Source organism: Zingiber officinale, chromosome 6A (assembly GCF_018446385.1).
Source record: "Zingiber officinale cultivar Zhangliang chromosome 6A, Zo_v1.1, whole genome shotgun sequence".
In the NCBI taxonomy this organism is placed as follows: Eukaryota; Viridiplantae; Streptophyta; class Magnoliopsida; order Zingiberales; family Zingiberaceae; genus Zingiber; species Zingiber officinale.
The window spans coordinates 14970359-14987940 of NC_055997.1; the positions used below are offsets into that span (position 1 = coordinate 14970359).

Below are 17582 nucleotides of genomic sequence, written 5' to 3' on the forward strand. Positions count from 1 at the left end.
AAGTTTTAAAATTAAGATAAGCCTAATTCATCTCACCCGATCTATATTATCAATCAGGGAATCCTATGATTTTGTGAGATGGAATTGGTTTGATTACAGACTTTTGGTATAACTTGTGTTAGATTCAGATTTAGTTTTGGTTTCCACAAATAGGCATTCTTCGGATAAACTTCTAAGCTTGGTGAGTCACAGGGACATCATTAGATGTAACCAACCTTTCGAAGTTTTCCGAATAGTCCTATCCACGGAACTTAGTACTAAATCTTGGTCTAACTGGTTAGGATTCGTTTAAGGGTAGCTTCGGTCAGTTCCACTTGGCCAAATGCACCAGATCGAAGCCATATCTTTCTAGACATGCGATGCCCAAGCTTCCCTAACGTACTATCATCCAAAAACTTCACCAGTACCATGAGTCAAGTTAACCTCGGTCTCTTTTTAACTAATCCTAATTACCCTGTCGGGTTAGTTTGTTTTGGGTTACCTTTTGAGGTGCCAGCTATTCTGGAGCCTCCCCCTGAATTATTGGCCATTAATTTAGATTTTGGGTTTGTGTCGATTCTTTTTATAGTTATAATCAACTTGGTGATAGTCTAAATTTTGTTGAGTTTTGAATTTTGATTTCAAGTTAAATTTATTTTTTAGTTTTTGATCTGATTTATTCAAGTTTATATAATGTATTTTATCTTTAGGTATATAGAGTTGATTAGGTCCTACTTGCGTGGTTAAGCACGCTTTCGGGACCCAAGCTTGTTTAGTTACTTTGTGTTGGGTTAATAATGATTTAAAGATTTTGTTTGATTTTGACTTATATCCAAGTCCGGTTTTATTATAGCATGCCTTTTGGTTATTTAGAATTAAATCTAAATTTTTAGATCTTGTTGTGAATTTTTCCAATAATTCTTTTAACTTATTAATTTCACTTTTTAATGATAAATTCTCCTCCTCAAGTGTTCGGTCTTGAGTTGGATTCGAATTTTTTAATTGTTCCTTGAGGTTTTGATTTTCTTCAAGAAGTGATTTATTTTCATTTTCCAATTTAACTAATTTTTTATTTAAACACGAGATAATTCTAAAGAATTTACGATTTAAGTTTAGGTATACCTCTTCGGAACCTTCGGAAACGAGTGCGGACTCGTGGCTTGATTCGGGTTCGGACCCGTCTTCCGATTCCTCTGATTCGTCTTCCGTTTCAGCTTCGCGAGCCATCAGCGCGAGGTGACTTTGGTGCTTTTGCCTTTCTCCCTCCGATTCGTCTGAGGAGGAATCGTCCCATGTTGCTTTGAGGGCTTTCTTCTTTGTTGACTTTGGTTTGTCAAGTTTCAATCTTGGGCATTCGTTCTTGTAGTGCCCCTTTTTGTTGCATCCGAAACATGTGACATTTCTTGAGTCGGTTGGCGAACTGATCTTCTGAAGATCCTGTTTGCTGAAGTTTCTCTTTTTCCTGGTGAACATTTTCCTTACCAGGTTCACCAGGTGTTCTTCGTCTTCAGAGTCTTGATCGGAATCTTCTTCAGATTCGGGTTTGTTCTTCTTTTCTTTAGAGGAACCTGCGAATAAAGCTACACCTTTCTCGAGGCGTTAGTTTGCTCATGAAGTTCTAATTCACAGAAGAGTTCATCCAATTTTAATTTAGATAAATTTTTTGAAATTTTGTAGGCATCTATAATTGATGCCCACAAATTATTTCGCGGAAAAGCATTTAACGCGTACCTTATTAAGTCTCGGTTCTCCATTTGGTGTCCTATCGCGTGGAGACCGTTGAGGATATCTTTGACCCTCGCGTGGAGCTGACTTGCCGTTTCTCCTTCCTGCATTTTTATATTAAAAATTTTATTTAACAGCAAATCTCTTTTTGTTACCTTCGCGTCGCTTGTTCCTTCGTGCAGCTCGATCAGTTTATCCCAGAGCTCCTTAGCGTTTTCATGCGGTCCGACCCGGTTCAGTTCTTCTCGTGTTAGTCCGCAGTGTAGAGTGTTGATGGCTTTGTTTTCAATTGATGCCTTTTTCTTTAAATCATTTGTCCATTCTTCAGGGTCTATTATTTTCCCGGAGTTGTCTACTGGAATTTTATAAGCCTTTGTGACGCTCATCCATTGGTCGTAGTCTGTCTTCATGTAGATCTCCATTCTTCTCTTCCAGTACGAAAAGTCATCCCCGTTGAATAGGGGAGGACGAACTGTGCTGAAGCCTTCTTGTTGAGACATCTTATCCTGCACACACTAAATTAACTGGAAAAAAGGAAATCCCAAGACTTCGTCTTGGATTAGCAGTGCGGAAGAAAAAGAACTCTAAGTGTAACGAAAAAAATCTTCCAAAAAGATAATAATATCAGTTTGGAATTGAAAAATATTTCACCCCCTGTCTGATTAGTGGTTGCACCAAATCAGAGCGGTACCTGCTCTGATACCACTTGTAAGACCGATAGGTTCGATAGAGGGGGGGGTGAATATCGATTCGAAAATTTTGAGTATAAGCGCAGCGGAAAAGAAAAGTAGACACAGTTGTTTTTACTTCGTTCGGAGCCTGTGACGACTCCTACTCGAAGGCCCGTGGTCCTTGACCACTTTCGTTGGGCAATCACTAGCAATTCGAATATAATTACAAAATGAGTACAAGGAATGCTAATGAAACAAAGTAATACCGACAAGGAAATTAACCAAAAAGACGAAGAAGCACTTTGTCGGAGCTTTGTTAGCGTCGCAGGAACGTGGAGCAGCAGGACCAGCAGTCGAAGAGTTCTCAGTAATGATTGGTTCTGAAGCTCCTGCCTGGGGCTTCTTTTATATGCTGTCCCGGGCGCCTGGATCCCTTCCGGGCGCCTGGAACGTGACGTAGCTGCACAAACCATGATGCTCCACGTGGCGACGACTCGGCTGGATGAAATTTGCCTTCCGGGCGCCCGGACCTCCGGGCGCCCGGATCCCCTCCGGGCGCCCGGACCCCTCTTCTCCAGAAAGTCCTTCTCCTGCAAGAAAAGGTTAGTCCGAGGCAAATGTACCCTGCAGCAAAGAATGTTAGCACAGTTTTATAGATGAGCAAAGTATGACTTAGATTCCGTCTTTCCGAGACCGGAATCTAGTCACGATCTCGACTCAGATATCCGAAATGGATCTAAGCCGGATCGACGCCTAATGTTCCCTACCCGGGAACGCGTCCTCGCAGTCACTCCCCTCCAGTGACTTACCTCACTTACCTGCCAGACGTCCGGTCAGCCCGTTGACCCGTCTGGACTTCTCGCCAAGCGTCCGGTCAGCCCGTCGACCCGCTTGGACTTCTCGCCAGCTATCCGGTCAGCCCGTCGACCTAGCTGGACTTCTCGCCAGCTATCCGGTCAGCCCGTCGACCTAGCTGGACTTCTCGCCAAGCGTCCGGTCAGCCCGTCGACCCGCTTGGACTTCTCGCCAGCTATCCGGTCAGCCCGTCGACCTAGCTGGACTTTTTCTGCACACTTGATAAAAGTGTCAGACAACAACAAACCTAACTTAACCTGATTTGTCATTCATCAAAACCTGAGTTAGACCGTTAGTGCTAACCGCACCAACAGTTCTCACTCGGCTGACGACGAGAGGGCGATGCGAGAGGGAGGCGGCGGTGATGAATCAGGGAAAGAGGAAGAGGAATCGGGGTGGAAAGAAATCGGGAGGGGAGAAATCAAACTTAGGGTTTTGATTATAACTTATGTATTTATATATTACAATACTTCTAAAAAGTTTGCTTTTTATAATAATAAGTGCAACACTTCTAAAAAATGTGTTGCATTTTAATTATAATGCAACACTTATTTGAAAGTGTTGCATGTTTTTTCTAAAATTTGATATATGACAACACTTATTGAAGTGTTGCTCCCAAAGTAATACCTTAGGTTCATTTTGTAGTAGTGTCGTAATCATAACCTAAAAGTCTCTTGATCCATTTTTGTTGATCCATATTTGAGATATGATGATCCAAGATAAACTTAAGACTCTTATGGTCAGTTCGTATTTGAAAGCGTCGGCCAAGAAGATAGGGTCTCCATTTTGTAACGGCATGTATGATAGCCAACATTTCCTTGTCATAAATTGACATCCGTTGATGTAGGGGAGATAGTGCCTTGCTAGTAAAAGCTAATGGTTGTCCTTCTTGCACAAGTACTGCTCCGATTTCAACTCCGGATGCATCGGCTTCAATGACAAATTGCTTATTGAAATTAGGTAGTGCAAGAACCGGTGTTGTCGTCATAGCCTCTTTTAAATTTTGAAATGCGTTTTTTGCTACAGGACACCATCTAAATGCATCTTTCTTTAACAAAGTCGTTAGTGGAGCACTAATCTTTCCATAATTTTTTTACAAATTTACGATAATAAACTGTGAGACCCAGAAAATCATGTAATGCCTTGATATTCTTTGAGGTGATAGTGCCTTGCTAGTAAAAGCTAATGGTTGTCTTTCTTGCATAAGTACTGCTCCGATTTCAACTCCGAATGCATCGGCTTCAATGACAAATTGCTTATTGAAATTAGGTAGTGCAAGAACTGGTGTTGTCGTCATAGCCTCTTTTAAATTTTGAAATGTGTTTTCTGCTTCAGGACACCATCTAAATGCATCTTTCTTTAACAAAGTCGTTAGCGGAGCACTAATCTTTCCATAATTTTTTTACAAATTTACGATAATAACCTGTGAGACCCAGAAAACCACGTAATGCCTTGATATTCTTTGGGGTGGACCACTCTTTCATAACTAGCACCTTTGAGGGATCAGTAGCTACTCCTTTTTGCTTACAATATGACCAAGGTATTCCACCTTAGTTGTCCCAAAGCTGCACTTAGATCTTTTCACAAAAAGAGAATGCTCACATAAAAGAGTGAGTTCTTTATAAAGGTGATGCAAATGATCTTTGAATGATGAACTATACACAAGGATATCATCAAAGAAAATCAAAAGAAACTTGCGAAGGTAAAACCTGAAGATATCGTTCATCAAACTTTGGAATGTAGAAGGTGCATTAGTTAAATCGAAAGGCATGACTAAAAATTCATAATGACCATCATGAGTCCGAAAGGCTATTTTTATAATGTCTGACTGATAGATCCTTATCTGATGAAAGCCTGAGCGAAGATCCAACTTTGAGAAGAATGAGGAACCTCCTAATTCATAAAGTAATTCATCAATGATGGGGATGGGGTACTTACCTTTCACTATAATTTTATTGAGTGCCCGATAATCTACACACATTCACCAACTTCCGTCTTTCTTTCGCACAAGCAATACTCGGAAAAGAATATGGACTTACACTTGGGCGAAGAATACCAACTTGAAGCATCTCTTGTACAATCTTCTCAATTACCTCCTTCTGTATGTAAGGGTAGCGATAAGACCTAACATTTGTTGGTGCACTCCCCGGTATTAGAGGTATACGATGATAATGTGAACGTGATGGAGGAAGTCTCTTTGGCTCAGCAAATATCATAGAAAATTTTGAAAGAAGTACCTCTAATTCTGGAGGGGTATGTGAGGTACCTTTAGGATCCTTTTTGATGGAGAGTTGCATGAGAAAAATGAGGCAAACTTTCTTTGATAACCGCTCTGCCTGATAACTATTGATTGATGTGATAGTATATTGTCTCTTGCCTCTGATGCAAACTTCTTTTCCTTGATCTTGGAAGCGCATTGTTAGTTGAGAGAAATTCCATATTATGTCTCCTAATGCTCTCAACCATTCTGCTTCAAGTACAACATCACATCCATCTAGGGGTAGAAAAAAGAGATTTGTGATTAATTTATAATTTGATAAGAAAATTTTAATACCATCGCATTTTCCTGGACTTGTAAGCGAGCTTCCATCCGCCGCCTTAACATCAAATGTAGATGCTCGCTTTATTTTTTGTTTAAGCCTTCTTGCTAAGGTTGAGTCTAGAAAATTGTTGGTGCTTCCTGAATCTATAAGTATCATTACTGGTTATTTTTTAATGAATCCTTTTACCTTCATTATTTGCGGAGTTTGTAGTCCTTCTAAGGCATGTACTGATATTGCCATAGAGTTATCTTATACTTCGTTGATATTATCTTGTGTTTCACCTTCAATGAAATCATCTTCTTCCTCAGAGTTCTCTATTGGTTCAATCATCAGTATCCTCTTTTGCTTGCATTGACGACCACGGTGCTACTTTTCATCGCAATGTCAGCATAATCCCTTTGTCATCCTTTCCTTGATCTCTTCTTTTGTCAATCTACGGGGTGTTGAATAATGTAATGGATTTTCATGAATTACCTTGTTATTTCTTCTTCCTTCCTCATTGATCTTCTCTTCTTGTAGTCATGCAAAGGATAAGGTAGACTTCATGGTGCGGGGTTGATTCATTTTTACTTCTCATCGTATATCAAGGCGAAGTCCTTTAATAAAAGTGTCTAATAGTTGTTTTTCTGACGAATCACGAGTTCAATTAAAGAGTCGCTCGAATTGTTCTTGGTACTCTAGTATGGTTGAAGTCTGTCGAATTTTGGCTAATTCTCCATCAACATTCTCATAACCGGAGGGAGCAAATTGATTGATGAGTTCTTTGAATTCCTCTCATTTTGGAGGCTCATGGCATGCTTCAAGCCAGTCATACCATTGGATGACATCGCTTTCGAGGTTTATAGATGCTAGTTCTACCTTTGCATAGTCCGATGTGCTGTGGAAGCGAAAATATTTTTTAGGCCTTGAAATCCATCCAATCGGATCATTGTTCTCCCAGCAAGGAAATTCCACCTTCATATGTGGATGGTTGTTCTCTCGATCTTCATTTGAGTTCGCTCCTTGGTCATATTGTTGCTGTCGAGACTGCTGATTTATTCCCTTTTTGATTAGTATGCTTGAGCTGGAATCTATTTCTAAACGATCCTTCAATTTTTGCACTATTGTGACCAATGATGCCTAAGTTTTTTCGAGTTTATCCATCCTTGTCTCGTGCTTAGCTTCAAATTCCAGAGCACATTTGGCATCAGGATGAGAGTCTCCGATCATCATGTCAGAGTGAATTTTCTTTTCTTGAAGTCGGGTTAAGACCATGCACTTGTTGAAGTTACTGCGAAATACTATAAGGCGATGAAGAAGTGAACGTGCTCTGATACCAAGTTGATAGGAACCCGGGGGTCTATCACATGGAAAAATCAAAAGAGAAAAATGAAAAGGGGATAGGGTGATCACTTCGAGGGGATCGACCTCCAATAATTAAATGAAATTAATTAATTAAAAGGAAAATTACTTGTCCTTCAAAATTACATAACGTCTCTTTAAATAGTGACATAAACTACCTTTTCAAAAGAAAAGGTATAAAATAAAAATAAAATAAAAATATATTTTCAAGAGAAAATGTTTTATTAAAACTTATCTAGAAAAAAAGAAAAAGTCTAAAATTTATTTTTTTAAAAAATAAAATTAAAAAATTTATTTGAATAAATCTATTAAAGGATGTTATCGAAGAGCGGCAGGATCTCCTGAACCACTTTTTGTGGTTCAGGGGACGTGTCACTCGAATTTGCGATCAGATCGCAGTCGCGATCCAATCGCAGTCGCGATCCGATCGCAAATGGTTGAGATCAGATCGCGGTCGCGATCCGGTCGTAAATGGTTGCGATCCCTTCCTAGGTTCACCGTCCCCATCAGATTATAGTTTTTGTTCGGAGTGGGCGACCGGAGGCCGTCCGGAGGACACCCTCGCTCGACACCCAATAACCTGACCACTTATCCACCACTGGCCTCCGTCCGCTCCGAATAAAAACTATAACCTGATGGGGACGGTGAACCCAAGAAGGGATCGCAACTATTTGCGGCCGGATCACGGCCGTGATCCGACCACAAATGTGAGTGACACATCCCTTGAATCATAAAAAAGTAGTCCAAGAAATCTGTGCTCTATTGAAGACAGTTTGCAAAAGAAATAGTATGATCGTTCCACAGCGTCTCTACGAGAACAATCGTTCCACAGTCAACTAAATGAGATGACGGTCGATTAGAGCTCACCGGCCATTTTGGGCGGCATTGCAACCTCCGTCAAAGTCCTAATTGGGCCGTACAAATTAAAGCCCAATTGATAGGGAAAAAAACAAAGGGCATTTTCATAAAAATGAGAGTTGGACACCCTAGCTCTATGTATAAATAATAGCGAACTCCCATGTGTTAATTGCCCATCGCTGCGGGTGTAAAGTTAGCGCCGCTGCAGTACATTATGTTCTTCCCTTCTCCACCCGTGTAGTCTTCGATCGATATTTCCGTTTCTATTTTCGGTCGATGAGATAAATGATAAATAACCGAGTCCGATTTAATCCATTCCAATCAACATTAGGCGAATCGAGGCATTTGTCTGAAAGAAATCCTATCTCTTTCTCCTTTTTCGTTCTAATTTGATCTCATATTCTATTTTCGGTTCATTCTCAGTCTTTGGATTTCTTGGTGATGAGATAAATGATAGATGACGAGTCCGATTTAATCCATTCCATTCAACATGAGGACGAATCGAGGCATTTGTTTGAAAGAAATTTCGTCTCTTTTCTTCTTTTTCTTTCTAATTTCATCTCACATTCTATTTTCGGTTCATTCTCAATCTTTGGATTTCTTGCTGATGAGATAAATGATAGATGACGAGTCCGATTTAGTCCATACCATTCAACATGAGGACGAATCGAGGCATTTGTCTGAAAGAAGTCCTATCTCTTTCTTCTTTTTCGTTCAAATTGCATCTCATACTCATTTTGATTGGCATTATGATGAATCTCATATCATTTCTGAGAATTTTTTTATCTGACAGAATTTAAACCTCCTACTCATTCTGAATGCTAATCCGAGTTTTCTTCAGCAATGTAGATTGTTGTTCTCCATTCTCTATTATATTTGTTGTCCGATCATGCTCGTCATGTTATGATTTCTATTGAGTTTTCTTATAGCTCGCTGTCTACAAAATCTGATTGCGGATAGTGTTTTATCAAGAATCCATTAATTGATGTGTTTGTATTTGTATTAATTGATCTTTAATTCTTTCATCATTAATTGATGGAGATAAAAAGAATAAATTGGCTAGTGAGTGCTAATCAATCGATGGAGTTTCGATTAGGTTTTATTGTTGTTTTGTTATTGTTAAAATAGTTTTTCTTTTATATGATCCAAACGGACGCAAGCGAACCAAATGAACCTGTCAAACCAAATGTGCTCTAAAATGATGTGAAGTCAGAACAGATTGTGCTTGCTAAAAGGCCAACAAATTGAGCCAACTAGCTGAATCAAGCAAGTTTTTTCTGTTTTGTGCTTCAGATTAGTGTCTTTATAGCTAATGTAGTTGCATCGATGCCTCGACGGTGCCAAGCCATACAGTTGTGGCTACACAATATTTATCTTGAGATTGTACTAAGTTAACTAGAAGAAGAGCAAATATAGTCCACCATGAGAAACAAATTGTTGAAAGATTTTACAACACGATCTGAAAGGGGGTCTAATATCACCAAATCTCCAATTAAGATAAATAATCTTGAAATCAAATTAGCAATAATATCTATGTATAACAGAATCAATATGAGGGAGGACCAATTGAAGACCTCGATCATGATCCGAAGTAAGATGACTTGGTTCCGAGCGACTAAAATATTGTAAAATGAATTCAGAATGCATATTATTGGCTTGCAATTCCAACTTACTAGAGAACCAACAAGTAATAACATCTTATGAGAAAGATGATCTGCATTATCAAAAGTACCAAGAAAGAACAATTAAACAGTTGTGATTTGTTAATTCAATGGGATTCTATTCACAATCAACCTAGCAAGCACACCAACAGCAGCAATTCATGATAACATGGCAACAATGACAGTCCTCCAGATAGCAAACTGGCTGGAACCAAACAAGGCTAGCAATTACCAGAGCGCCAATAAGAAATAGCAATGGCAAAGGGGAACCCATGAACTTGAAAGCCAAGCAGTGGGAACAAGCCACCGATGGCAGCAGAGAATGTGTAGTTACCAAACTAGTGTTGGCCACCGGAGATCCACCCATGAACCATGGATTCCCATGGTGGAAGTTGTTCAGGTCGGGCGGCAGTGCCGTTGTGGGCCTTTGCCTAGATGGGCGGTGAGGAATGTTCATACCAGGTGACGTTTTTGACCATTGGTCATTGGAACTCTTCCCTCGGCCATAGAGAGGCACTAGCTTTTCTTCCTCGGCAATGGCCTTGCAGATAGGGTATTCAGAAGATTAAACGTGACCATGGAGCTATTTGTAGAGGCAGGGTCAGCAGTAGAGATGACCGCAGAGGGTCACCACAGGGTCCTGGGCCAGCTTGAAGCAGATGTTGCATTCAAAGCTTCCTGCATCATTGCTGCCACTGTTTCGCTGAAGGAAGAGTTCTGCGGATCCCCAATAGATGAAGACGACGACTCCCCAATTCCAATTGTCATCTATGAAGCCAAACTTGCAAAACGAGAAGAAAAGAAACAATCAACAATGAGGTAGTACAACACAGCCTGATGGGAACTGAAAACACTGATTCAACAAATTATTCGACGGGGATTCAATGAATCATCGAACAACCAAACCTTGACATATATTCGCGAACGCGGAATCAGAATCGAATGATCTAATAAGAATCCTTTGCGAGATCATAATTCCTAAATTATAATACTTGTATCTTCTATCGTTCTAGGGTTGAACTTGATGACACAAACGAATCTTAGACACGAAAGAGGGCAAATATGTGAGTTTCACCCACAAAAAAAATCTCACGAGATCACAAACAAAAACCTAATCGATAGCGAGAGTAGAGAACAAGGAGTACCTGGTGTTGGGATTGTAAGGTTGCAAATATGGTTTCACATTGAAAACACATTGGAAAGATCATGAGTTTATAAGAGAAAGATATCTCTATTGGCATGCGACCTTTTGATAGAACTCAAGAGTAAAACCATGAGCGCTTAGGTCCAAAGTGGACAATATCATGAAATTATGGATATATCTAAATTCTTTTTGATCCTACACCTGGAACTGAAACCGATCAAGACGAGACGAAGAGAGACTTTGAACAGTCGCAAATCGAGGAAGGAGATGAAGGTGAAATAGATTTGTGAATGAGGAGCGATCGAGCACGTGTTCCTCGATGTTTAGGGCAGAGGAAGCTTCCAGATACTTTCATCACTACCGGATCTTTTTTATCCAACTGGTTCAGGTTCAAACCGTTAGAATTAATTTTGATAATTTACCTTTTCTTCAAAATGATGTCTCCTAAGTTTCATTCTCCTAACTTCATTGGAAAAAAATGTGAATATATAAATATAACATAATATTGAATAGTTTTTTAATTCAATATCACTTTTTATTTTTACGAAAATGTCCATAATATTTTATTAAAAAATATTGAAATTTTCACAATATTTTTGTCATGAATGTAAAACATTCTAAAGATGTATGAGAAGAATAAAATATAGTATATATGAGGTTAACGAGATTAACCTTGATTCTCTGTATCATTCGATGGAATAAAACATATTATATGTCAGATTAACAATTCCTCCATATCAGTTGATGGCGAAGAAAAATGAGAGAGGAAGCGTAAATAAAGGGCGCATATTATCTTCTTTACACGCATCAGGAAAATTGCACCACAGACGTTTTTTTAATTTTTTTTTTTTTGGTTAAAATTGAGTTTCAGTTTTGATGGATTAACAGTTGAATTTTTTTTAATAAATAATTAACTTAAAAATATTAGATTGATATACGGTTTGCTATGAATATTTTCTAATTTACTCTAGTAACAAATAGGAAATTTCTTCAGATAGGAGTTAGTCATCCTGAGATTAATCAAAGTAAATTGGATATGCCAATTAAAAAAAATACTAAAAATAGCATTAACACAACACCATGAAGGCTAATCCTAACAGATTGATTCTCATTCTCCAATTTCTTTTAGATCCTAAATTAGAGAGCTTCTCCACTTAGCTCCAGCTGGTTGACTATGAACTTTCCTGTGGTTACAAATAGGAGAAGGTTAAGGGTAGATGAGATTTAGATAAAGACATCTCAAGAGAGAGAAAGTGTTGACCATGAAAGTATAATTGAGGCTAGGACTAGAGTTGTTAGATGGTCAATCCGTGGTGCGATAGATCGGTCCATGAGGGATCAATAATTTGACAAGATTGGGCGGGCCTATCTATCATTTTGGCAGATTCAAACATCTCCAACCTAATTCAAAGCAAGTTACAGGTGGTTGGCTAACCAAGGGGTTCATCAAAAATTTACAAAAATAATAATGAAACTTCATATCTTTTTATTTCAAAAAAGTTTCATCAATTAATGTATCTAAAACAAATATTTTAAATATATATGAGCACAAACAAATACTTATATTTGATGAAAAATATTATTTTATTTTAAAATTATAATAAAGAAATATAATAAATTGATATAAAATTTTACTTACATGTGTTTCTCAATCCATGGGTCAATCTAAGTCTGTCACAGGTAGACTCGCACGGTGGGTTAACCCACGACGAGCTTGGGTTGATTAAATTTCAACTCAATCCGCTAAATTATTTGACAGGGCGGACTAACTCGACAAGCCTAATCCAAATTGACAGCTCTAGCTATTATAGGAATGGTTGAATTAAAGTATATTGATTTATATATATATATAAATATCAAGTATCCATATCCTACTATCCAAATATTTTTGAAATAGACCGTCTATCTCATAGTTTGCCTATAAAAAAAAAAAAAATCAAGAAACATGGTAGCCCCTTATATGGCGCTTTAGTTTCACTAGTAATTCAATCATCATAGATATATATACGTAGAAATTAAATCTTGAATTATGTGAGAATGCATCTGACCTCTTACCATCCAACAAACTAAGGAGGAATTAAAGTATATATGCAAAATTAGGATAGGAACGGTCGACAATCCTAACAAGATAATAATTTGATGAACAAGTCTTGCAAGTCTGTTTCATTCATTTGTGTATTCTCTCTTACAATAGATGATCGTGCTGGTCAATAAGTGTGACCGTAAATGAATAAACATTCATCAATATATTTGATGCTTTTGATATATATATATATAAATGTTTGACATAAATTATAAAGGATAATATTGTTAGTTCAGCTTCGTAAAAAAAATAAAATAAAAAACAAACAAAAATAATAAAAAAAAAGTTAAGTTTGGTTTGAGTTTATATTATTTTTAATGAAATAAGAAAAATAAAAGTTTGTAAAGAGATAATATCTTAGAAATACAATAGTTAATGTTTATGTGCTTGTAGCTCAGTGGTTCAACCCCTACCTGGCGTGCATCTATATAGATATATTAATTTTAAAATTAATAATTAATTTTTTAATTAATGATCAAAACTAAACCAAAATTATGGATATTAATGTTTAGTTCTACATCATAAAGCCTATGGGATGAATTGATAGGATCTTTGGGTTCAGAAAAATCTTCGGGTCACCCATCATAGCAATGCAGCTGTGTAATTGCGGTCTATTAAATCTGATCATATCCTATTATTAGGAGGTTTGAGACGTGTTGAACCTTTCTATCATATTGTGGATTGATGATCAATTTCCTCATAATAATTCACTTGGCCTTACAAGTGGGTTAATCGGGCGAGGTTTACATTCCCATGGGTAATTATTTTTTTTCAAAAATATCAGATAAAATATTTTTCAAAATATATTACTCAATTGTTGTTGTCAATGCTTTTGACAATTACAATAAGTTTTTTTGTTTAAGATAAATTAATCAAATGGATATATCTAGATTCTAATAGCTAGCGATTGTTTGATGTACCAACAAATAAGGTTTTTAACTCAAAGGATGCAATTAGCTAAATACTAAGGAGAAAAGTTCTTGTCTATCGCTTAGTAGAGTTGTCAGCCAGGTGGACTAGGCTGGTTCACCATCTTGACGAGTCAAAAAATCCCTCACAATAATTCATTTAGCCTACAAGTGTGTTAACAGGATGGATTTACATTCTCATGGGGGCAGTTATTTTTTTTTTCAAAAATATCAGATAAAATATTTTTCAAAATATATTACCCAATTTTTGTTTTCCATGCTTTTGACAATTACAATAAGTTTTTTGTTTATGAAAAATTAATCAAAATGGATATATCTAGATTCTGATAGCTAGATTGTTTGATGTAACAACAAATAAGTTTTTTTAACTCAAAGGATGCAATTAGCTATATACTAAGGAGATGGAAAGTTCTTGTTTATCGCTTAGTAGAGTTACGTTGTCAGACAGGTGGACTAGGCTGGTCCATCATCTTGACGACTCAAAAAATCCCTCACAATAATTCATTTGGCCTTGTTAAGATGATGGGATTTACATTCCCATGGGGCAGTTATTTTTTTCTTCAAAAATATCAAATAAAATATTTTTCAAAATATATTACTCAATTTTTGTTTTCCATGCTTTTGACAATCACAGTAAGTTTTTTGTTTATGATAAATTAATCAAAATGGATATATCTAGATTCTGATAGCTAGATTGTTTGATGTAACAACAAATAAGTTTTTTAACTCAAAGGATGCAATTAGCTATATACTAAGGAGATGGAAAATTCTTATTCATTGCTTAGTAGAGTTGTCAGCTGGGTGGACTAGGCTGGTCTATCATCTTGACGAGTTGGAAAATCTTCAAACCAATTCAAGAAGAGTTGAGTTAGATGAGAAAACCATGAAAAAGTAAAAAATATAGAAAAATCCGTACATTTTATTTGGTTCCATCATTTCATAAATAAACATGTTTAAAAAATCCGAATAAGTTTTTTGATTCTTGACATTTATATATATTAATCAAAGCAATTGGCACTAAAGAATTCACAACTTTCAATAAAATAAACATATTTCAACAGATATTCATAATCCATAATCCATTTTTTTTTTTAAAAAAAAAAATCCTCCTCGATTTGCTGGCCAACTTGAACTCACCACCGGACAGTTCACTTGGACAGACAACCTGCATGAGATAGTCTATTTAGGCCTTTTCTTAAATGAATTGATAAAATTTTACTTAATCTAGTTAAATTATTTGATAGGATGAGTCAACTCAATTGATCCAATCTAAATTGAAGACATTATCTCTTAGTTTTTTTTATTTGTGACTTGAAGTAAAAGATTGATTGCTAATCAATGACATACTTTCATATCTAAAAATTGATAATCGGTGTGACATACTAAGAAATGTATTTGAGACCGCATACCACTTATTCTTTAGATGTTGATATAATAGCTACATTACATATCAAACAATAGACGAGCATGCCCGAGCCATAATAATTTTAAAAAATACACACAAATAAATGCACAGAGTAGTAAGAAAAAACTCATGAAGCAATTAAATTAAATAAAGAGAGTGTCTTTGGTATGCACCGTGCATTGACTCAAGAGAGTTCGGGATTTCTCATGAAGCATGGTTAAGTTAGCTACTATAGGATAGATGTAACTATAATAGGTAAGCGGTCGAATTTCGATAAAGCTGGGAAAAAATATCCTCCCCGTAGTAGCCAATTGTAGCTTCCGATTTACTTCCTTACAATGAGCGTGAGGCTGGTCATGTGGAATCGTTGGGGTGACAAATTCCACCTTCTGCTACAATAGAGAGTTTAGCCTTTGACACTAAGAATATCCATATTAACTTTTCTAAATACAAAATTTATTTTCAATTTTATATTTTACTTTAAAAAAAAACTTTTGAATCAGTGACCCTATTAATTTTTTAAATTTAGATTTTATAAATAATACTTCTTTAAATTTAGAGAATGCAATCTATTTCCTAAATATTAATATATCATTTAATTGGGAAGAGATAAAAAGTAAAACTAATGGATTGGATAATGAAAAGTAGATATTATATAAAAAGAAAAAAATAATAAAAAATAATAAAAAATAGTGAAAGAGAGGGAAGAAAATAATAAAAAATAAAGATAATGAAAATTTTAATGTAGTTAACTTAATATGGAGTGAAAATAAAATATCTATTTTGTTAAAGAATATCCATATGGATCCTTTAACCTTTAAAGCCGAAGTCTAGAATTATCCATAAGATATCGTATAAAATAAGTCGAGTTTCAAATTGACTAGTGAATAGTGGATATTCATGTTGAGCATAAGCTCTTTGTTAGGATGTTATATATATTTTGTTATCAATTTTCTATAATATTTTTAAAATTTAGGATAAACTATCTATTTTATTAAATTTAAATAATTATTTTTTACTATACATTATCGTAAAATTTATATTATCTTTTTTTTTTTATTATTTTCTTCTATCTCTTCTATTTTTTTATTATTTGTTCTTCTTTCTATATAATACCTATTTTTTATTATTCAATTCATTCCTTTTATTTTTTTCTTTCTCTTAAATTAAATAATATTTTAATATTTAAAGAATAAATTTAGTTGATATAAGGTAGCTGATATAAAACTTTTTAAGTAAAATATAAAATTTAAGATAAATTCTGTGTTTAGGGAAAGTAGTGAATTGATTAGGTATATTTTTATAATTTTATATATTTAAATTTGTAGATAAAAATAAATATATAAGTTCAAAAGTATACGATTCCAAATAGGATACCATACCATCATACATTCTTATCTAAATTTTTTAGATTCCCAATTCACCATCACTGCCCATAATAATATTGAAACAAAAATAACCAAATTCAGATAAATACTAACGAATTTAAATTATATATTAAAAAAACTAGATTCCATGAGCTTGATTTATTTGACCATTGACAAAGTCAGAAAATCAAAGAAAAATTGCTTCCTAGAAAAAAAAAAAAAAAAAAAGGGAGAGAAATAAATAACCAGTTAAAATAAGCATAACCAACAATATATTTAAAAAATGATAAATAGGACACAAAGATTCCAAATCCGGAGAGCTGAGATCGGCGCTGCGAGATCTCATTGCTATGAGTCACCATGAATCTTGGCTCGATTGGTCGGATCGGACTGGTTTGTCTATAAATCAATCGCCCTATTTCTCGTTTCTCGATCGTTACATCCCAACGAGACAGAGACGGAGACACAGAAAGAGGCGGCGATCATGGGTTCGCCGGTGGTGTAGATGTTGGAAAAATGATATGAGGTGATCTCCAAAATTACAAAACAAATGGTTGAAGACTTGAAACATGTACAGGATACGTTTTTCTAAAATTATATTTGTCCTATCTCAATGTTACTTAAGGGAGCAATGACATAATTTTTGAGATATGACAAGCCATTGCAATATTTTCTATAAGCAACAATAGAAAATATTTTGGAACTAGGAGAATATATAAAAATTGGATGAGAGAAAAAAGAAACTTGTTGGGTTTGTCTTCACAAACTCTTCTCTATTTATAGACTTGAATAGTCACTTCCAAAAGTCACAATGAATGGCTATGTCTCTTGCCAAAAAGATATGTGTCAAAAGACACAACTTGTTTTCAGTTTTGAAAATTGGAAAAACTGCCAAGCTCCAAATTGAAATGAACCGTCATAATTTTACTTAATATTCATTCATTTGGATTTATTATTTCATTAATTAATTTGAACAAATAAATTCTATCAATCCCTCACTTATTCAAAATAATTAATCATC

General features: G+C 35.7%; 3 non-coding genes and 2 pseudogenes across 3 annotated transcripts; 4 read left to right on the forward strand and 1 right to left on the reverse strand.

Moving 5' to 3' along the window:
* Positions 1–8245: 8245 nt before the first annotated feature.
* Positions 8246–8330, forward strand: LOC121999019 (annotated as a pseudogene).
* A 75-nt stretch (positions 8331–8405) lies between these two features.
* Positions 8406–8495, forward strand: LOC121999015. The gene has a single exon (XR_006116783.1). It is a non-coding gene; the product is annotated as a small nucleolar RNA SNOR75 (small nucleolar RNA).
* Positions 8496–8571: 76 nt separating this feature from the next.
* Positions 8572–8661, forward strand: LOC121999018. The gene has a single exon (XR_006116786.1). It is a non-coding gene; the product is annotated as a small nucleolar RNA SNOR75 (small nucleolar RNA).
* A 52-nt stretch (positions 8662–8713) lies between these two features.
* LOC121998973 lies at positions 8714–8790 on the forward strand. Its single transcript, XR_006116749.1, has one exon. It is a non-coding gene; the product is annotated as a small nucleolar RNA Z105 (small nucleolar RNA).
* Positions 8791–9724: 934 nt separating this feature from the next.
* On the reverse strand, positions 9725–10401 carry LOC121993747 (annotated as a pseudogene).
* Positions 10402–17582: the final 7181 nt, after the last annotated feature.